Source organism: Arvicanthis niloticus, chromosome 4 (genome assembly GCF_011762505.2).
Source record: "Arvicanthis niloticus isolate mArvNil1 chromosome 4, mArvNil1.pat.X, whole genome shotgun sequence".
In the NCBI taxonomy this organism is placed as follows: Eukaryota; Metazoa; Chordata; class Mammalia; order Rodentia; family Muridae; genus Arvicanthis; species Arvicanthis niloticus.
In genome coordinates this window covers 66,707,831-66,714,116 of record NC_047661.1, presented here as the reverse complement: position 1 = coordinate 66,714,116, position 6,286 = coordinate 66,707,831, and positions in this window count along the sequence as shown.

Genomic DNA, 6,286 nt, shown 5'->3' with positions numbered 1-6,286 from the left:
TTGCCTCTGCATCCACCATCCTGGGACTAAAGATGTGCACCACCATATTTCTGAGTTGAGGTACTTGTCCTTGACCCAGGAAATCAGGAGGACTGGGCCTTCCTAAGGCTACAAATGGGAAGGAACAAACTGCTAGAGAGAGGCTGTAGAAGGCTATAGCCTGATTCCTGGAGAGATAAAGAAAATCAGCTAGTGAGTCTGTGATCTAACAGTGTCTTTAAAGAAGTGCCACGTTAAATGAAGCCATTAGAGTAAACCTTAACCCAAAATAGATAGTGAAGTTAGGATCCAGGCATAGAAGGATGGCCATGTGGGTAATGAGAAAACAGATACCTAGGTGGTACATTATGATTCATAACAGTAGCAAAATTACAATTATGAAGTAGTAATGAAAATAGTTTTATGGTGGGGGGAGGGGTCACCACAACATGGAGAGCTATATTAAAGGGTCACAGGATTAGGAAGGTTGAGAACCACTGCTCCAGAGAGGTCTGATGGATACAAATCGATTGTATTGGATTAGATGGTTTAGACCCCATTCTGTGGAACTGAGCTAAGGTGAGTAGGCAGACCAAGAAGAGAAGCTAGAAACACACAGATGGTAGAGGCAGAGACCGTCTCTGGGTCACAAACTGGATCACTGCTTTACAGGAAGCACACAAGGCATTAGGGAGAGGACTGTGCAAAGCTGTCCTGGAAGCTCTCTGGCTCCTGGGCTTCCTGGCTGGGATTTATCTGTGGGGCCTTCCCCCAGTTTCCCAGCCTCAGCTGCTGGGAACCTTCTCTTCAGCCCTTTTGTGGTTTCGTTTATTTAAGTTAATAAAATGGGAGTGGCTAAGTTGCTACCACCCCCAGAGGCACAAACCTTCTAAAGGGATGTCCCACCAATCTCCAACCCCACCAATCATCCAGCTGGCCCCTAGCTGCAGTGGGTGACACCTGCCTTAGCAGCTGCCTGGGAGCCTGGGTTTGGATCAGTGCTGGGTGGTTCCAGAGGGAAAAGCCTGCCGAGTGCAGGTCTAATCCTGCTGCTCTGTCAGCTCTGTGGACCCTCGTCACCCCCTTTAAGCCCTTTGTGTGTCCTATAAAGCACAAACTGTATGAGGTCTGAGAATTTCGTATTTGAGTCTGGAATGGAGGAAAGGGGAGGAAAATGGAGTAAATACCAGCACCTGCGTGGCCCTAGACTCTGCAACCTCCCTGCTGAATAAGGCATCACCTATCAGTCCTTCTGCAAAATGGAGGAAGTGTAGCTGTTGAGGGCAAGGGAAGGAAGCGCTGCTGGCAACTGCAGGCACGAGGCTTTGAAGGAAAGTGTGACCATCTGTGTGTTGAGCTTTTTGGCCCTCAACACTGTGGATGGGGGCAAAGTCAGAGTTTATACTGGTTGGGAGTTTCTCCCATAAATTAAAAGACAAAACATCAATTCAAACTTAATACAGAAGTGAAATTTTATTTTTAAAAATGAGTACAGGAGTCAAAACAAGTTATGAAATTTTTAAGCAGGCAAATCAAAATTATTAAAAATTCAGGAAAGCCATGCACATTTTATTAATCAACCGTTCTGCATGCTTATGGCTGTCCTACTTTTTTGGCTCCACACTCCGATTTTTTGTAATGATTTCATAGTTTTTGTTGAGAAGGATAATTCAGTTTCCCTGTAGCATAGGTGATCAAATCTCGACAGTCATTAAAAGTGCCTTTCAACTTTAGAATTACTGCTAGCAATACATAGCATGTATTTGGGGGCTTGTCCAATTTGGGCAAGGAAAGCTCCTATTGCATTTTTTTATTTTTAAATTGAGCTAAAGATGTCTTTCACAGTTTTCTTAAGCAGTAAGTAATCTTAAATACGTAAATAATCTTTGCTTAACAGATACTATTCAGTAACTAGCATGCACCAGCGGTAGCAGTCCCTTGGGAGTTTTATGCTTGTTTTCTTCATCAAATCAAGAAATTTAAAACTTTTTCCAGCGTGTGCATATGAATTCCTCTTTCAATATTACTAGGCAATCCAAGAGCCTGTTAAAAACCCATCTCATCTTCTTGATGCCGTATCTCAGGGGATAATCTGAGTTTTATGTAACAACTCACTTCTTAATGTTAGTAATTTCACATAAAAGTATGTGGGGACGTGTGCATGGCTTGCCTGGGATGGCACTCACTGCCTTACTGAGCAGAGCCCTGCTAGGAGGGAAGCTCACCCACTGGCAGCCTTGCATCCTGCTGCGGAGCCAGAACCCTCCCCACACTGCAGTCCCTGCACTTAGAACCAAGCACAAGGGGCCAGCACTATGACCTGCCTGTCACAGCACTGCCTGGCTGGAGCTGTACTAGTCATTCTGGAAAGCATTTTCACACCAGAGTTGGCAACAACTGAGTTCTAAACAGCTGGGGACCATTTCATAACAACAAGGGAGAGAGTTTTAACCAGCAGTGGCTACAACATTTCACTCTGGTATCTTCTCTGAAGAGCCATTTAAGCCTCCAGGCAGCTCCCACCCACCCCCTTCCCCTCGCTCCCTCTCCCCCCACACCCCAAGAGAACCTATATTAGCCCTGTGGGCATTATGGGAGATCACTCTGCAGACCCTTGGACTAGGCATCATTTCAAGGGCTTTAAAATGTCTTTCTATTTTGTTCCCCAGATGCCTCCTTCTTATGTAAGAATTTGCTTTTTTGGCTAAGGCCTTGTCCCAATGCTAGCTGTAGTTCTCTTTAAAAATGAATTTTTAAAGGTGAGGTGGGCCAGGAAATGAAGTCCCTCACATGCTGTATGAATTTATTTCCCGGGCAAGTTTGAATAAAATAACTCTGAAGATTGGAGTAGAGACTCAGAAAAGGGAAGGCGGGAGCCTGGCATGGTGGCAGGGAGCAAGACCCAGTTATCAAGCTAAAGCCAAGCCGAACTGAACTCAGCTCAAACATATAAATGCACAAACAAGCACAAAGGCCAATCTCTTCAGATTCTTTTCTGTGTGGAGTGGGAGAAGTGATGCCCACACTTGTACCAGCAGGAGGAAAACTAGGAAGATGAAGCAGGGGATTGCCTTGAGTTTGAGATCACACTGAGCCACATAGGAAGTACTAGGCCAGCCAAGGCAACATAGGCAGACTTTGTCTCTAAAGGGAAATTAAAAATATATTAGTAATAGTAATATTATCTAGAACTGAAGTGTTGACTTGTGCCTGTAATCCCAACACTCAGAAAACTAACCGGGACAATGGCAAGTTCAAAGCTAGTCAGGGTTATACAGACACACCCTGCCTCAAAATAATAACTTTTCAAGGCTGCCACCCCTCCTCACTGCCTCCTCTTCTCCCCTCTCCCTCCTCCCTGTGTGTGTATATGTAAGAGAGAGAGAGTCCCACCCTGTGGCTCTGGCTGGCCTAGAACTTGCTATGTAGACCAAGTTAGTCTTGAGCTCTTAGAGCACCACCTGCCTCTGCCTCCTAAGTGCTAGGATTAAAAACCATTTGATTAATCACTTTTCTTAATAAATGTTTTGGAGTTAATCACTTTTCTTAATAAATGTTTACCGAGTGCTCAGGGTGAACTGTAGTGACATTATTTTTCCAGTTTATTATGACATAGCCCACTTCACCCCAGCCATCTGCTACTGGTCCCCACTTCCCAACTATAACATAGAAAAACCCAAGGGAAGGCAGCCTGGCTGAACTCTGCCCATATCCTCGACGGGTGACCTCTAGTGCACACTTTCCCTGAGGTGAGCATTCTGTAACCTATGGGTGACAGTGAGCATCTCCTTTCACCTTTGCCTCTCTCTCTGCCCAGAGCAGAGGTGGTGGGAAAAATAAGCAGGAAAGATCTAGGGGAAAGGGCCAGAGAGCAAAGGGGACGGTGCAGGGTGCACTAGCAGGTGTGCTTCCCTACCTGTCAGGCTGGCAGGGAAAGGAAGGCTCAGAATAGCAGAGTCTGGGGCTGCTGTTTTCCTAGAAGTGACTTCCTGATCAGCTTCCTGTGCTTTGAGGACCCCACTGCTTGAGCTACCTGCTCACACCCCAACAGCTGTGACAAGGCAGCTTCTGGGTAGTTGGGAAGAGAACAAAACACCTAGGATGCTGGATAGAACCCAGGCTCTCAAACACAGCCCATGGAATCCAGAAGTGGAAGGAGAACAGTAGTGCCAGCATCTAGCAATCACATCTACTTGATGTGTCCCTTTGGGAAGCTTCTGCCTCAGTTCCCCTATACAGAAGTAGAGCGATGTACTCCTTGGTCATTGTAATTACAGAGACCTCTGTGTTGCCTAGCACAACACCAGACAGTTGTAGGGGCTCAAGGGGAACAGAAACAGGAATACACAGGTAGCAATATTTCATTGAAATAATTTCCTGAGATTCTTTCAAGTGCCAGACCCCAAGGGGTCCATGAATGAGGAAAATTTGAGGGGGAGATGAAACACACACACATAAGTAGCTACAATACTAAACAGGTGCCTTGAAGTAGTTTAGTACCAGAGCAGTAGTTCGAATGAGAATGGCCTCTCATAGGTTCATAGATTTGAATGCTTGGTTACCAAGGAGTGGCACCATTTGAAAGGATAAGGAGGTGTGGCCTTGTTGGAGGAAGTGAGTCACTGGGGGTGGGATTTGAGGTTTCAAAAGCCCAAGCTAAGCCCCAAGCATATCTCCTCTCTCCTCTCTCTCTCTCTGTCTCTCTCTGCCTCTCCCTCTCCCTTCCTGCTGCCTGTTGGTCAGGATGTAGCTCTCAGCTCTGCTCCAGCACCCCACCATGCTCCCCACCATGATGATAATGGACTCACCTCTGAAACTGTAAACAAGCCTCCAAATAAACGTTTTCCTTTATAAGAGAGCCATGGTCATGTGTCTCCTGCAGCAACAGTGACCGAGACAGCGTGTGGCAATGGGAAGGGTGCCTTGTCCCATCAGAGCTTAGGGAGAACACTGCCCCTCAGCTGGGCCTTATAGAAAGCAGGGGTTTTGGTGGCTTTTGTTGTATTGCTGTTGAAACAAAATCTCACTATGTAGTCTAGGGTGGCTTTGAACTTGTAGTGACCCTCCTTCTGTGCCTGCCTCCCAAGTGTTGTTGACTGTGTGTACCACTTTACTAGCTGAAAGATAAATTTTGATTAGGGACTACAGTGGGAAACAAAACAAACCCCCCACCTACATAGAAGGGAAAGCAAGGGAGAAAAAGGGAAAGCCTGGGGGCTGTCTGGACTAAAGCTAAGGGGACAGAGAATGGGGCTTCTTGGTGTGTTCAACGCCCATGAAACCAACAGGCAAGGAGAGGCTTTGCATGCTTTTTTCTGTGTTCATAGTTCACCTGGACAGAGAAAGGATTCTGAATGATATGATATCTACTCTCTTCAGACCTGGTAAATATCTTAACCCTAACCTGTCCCAGCCTTCCTGCTTATCAAAAGAGGAAGGGAGGCGGCTTCTCCTTTCCTGAGCATTCCTTAGTGGTGTGGTTCTTTGTGTAGGGTTGAGGCCTCAGGCTTCCTCCCACCCCACCCAGTCCTCTTTATTGTTATCCAAATGATCAGGCCTGAAAACTCACACAGGTAACTGTGTGTGTGTGTGTGTGTGTGTGTGTATACACAATTAATGAGAAAAGAGGTCTTGGATTTGAAAGAGAGCAAAGAGGGATATATGGGAGGATTTGGAGGGAGGAAAAGAAGGGGAGGGAGGAATAACACAATTATCTTATAATCTCTAAAAATAAAAGAAAAAAATTTAAGAGCAACAACTATGGTTACCTCTGAACAGGAGGCTGAAGTGGGTGTTTGTTAGTGGGCCGTGTGTGTAGAAATCCTCCTGAGTTACAGCATTGTAAATTCCAGCAGGGCCGTGTGACATGGCTGTAAATTGCTGCTCTGTGCTCAGGTATGTGATCCTGCACTCAGCTGTATTTATCACTTTGCTCACCGCTCCCTGGGATTTTTTTTTTTCTAGCACACCGTGGGCAATATGTGTCTCCCACACATATTCGGTACAACAGAAGATAAACTTATACGCCATTTCTGCGCCACTGTTCCAGCCCCCAGGAAGAGTCATTTCTCGACATTTAACAAATGTCTGTGGGATGGAGAAGTTCCCCTTCTAATCTAATTACTAGGTCTCTGTCTTGGTACCCTGCACAATGGAACCCAGCTCTCTAGACATTGCAGGAGACACTTTAAGCAACATCCAATGGAAATATCTCCTTTTCCCTCAAGTTCTAGGTGCTGGATTGTAGCGGCAGCAGACTCCACTTATATTCAAGGCTTACCAACCAGCAGAGCAAACAGACAGGGAG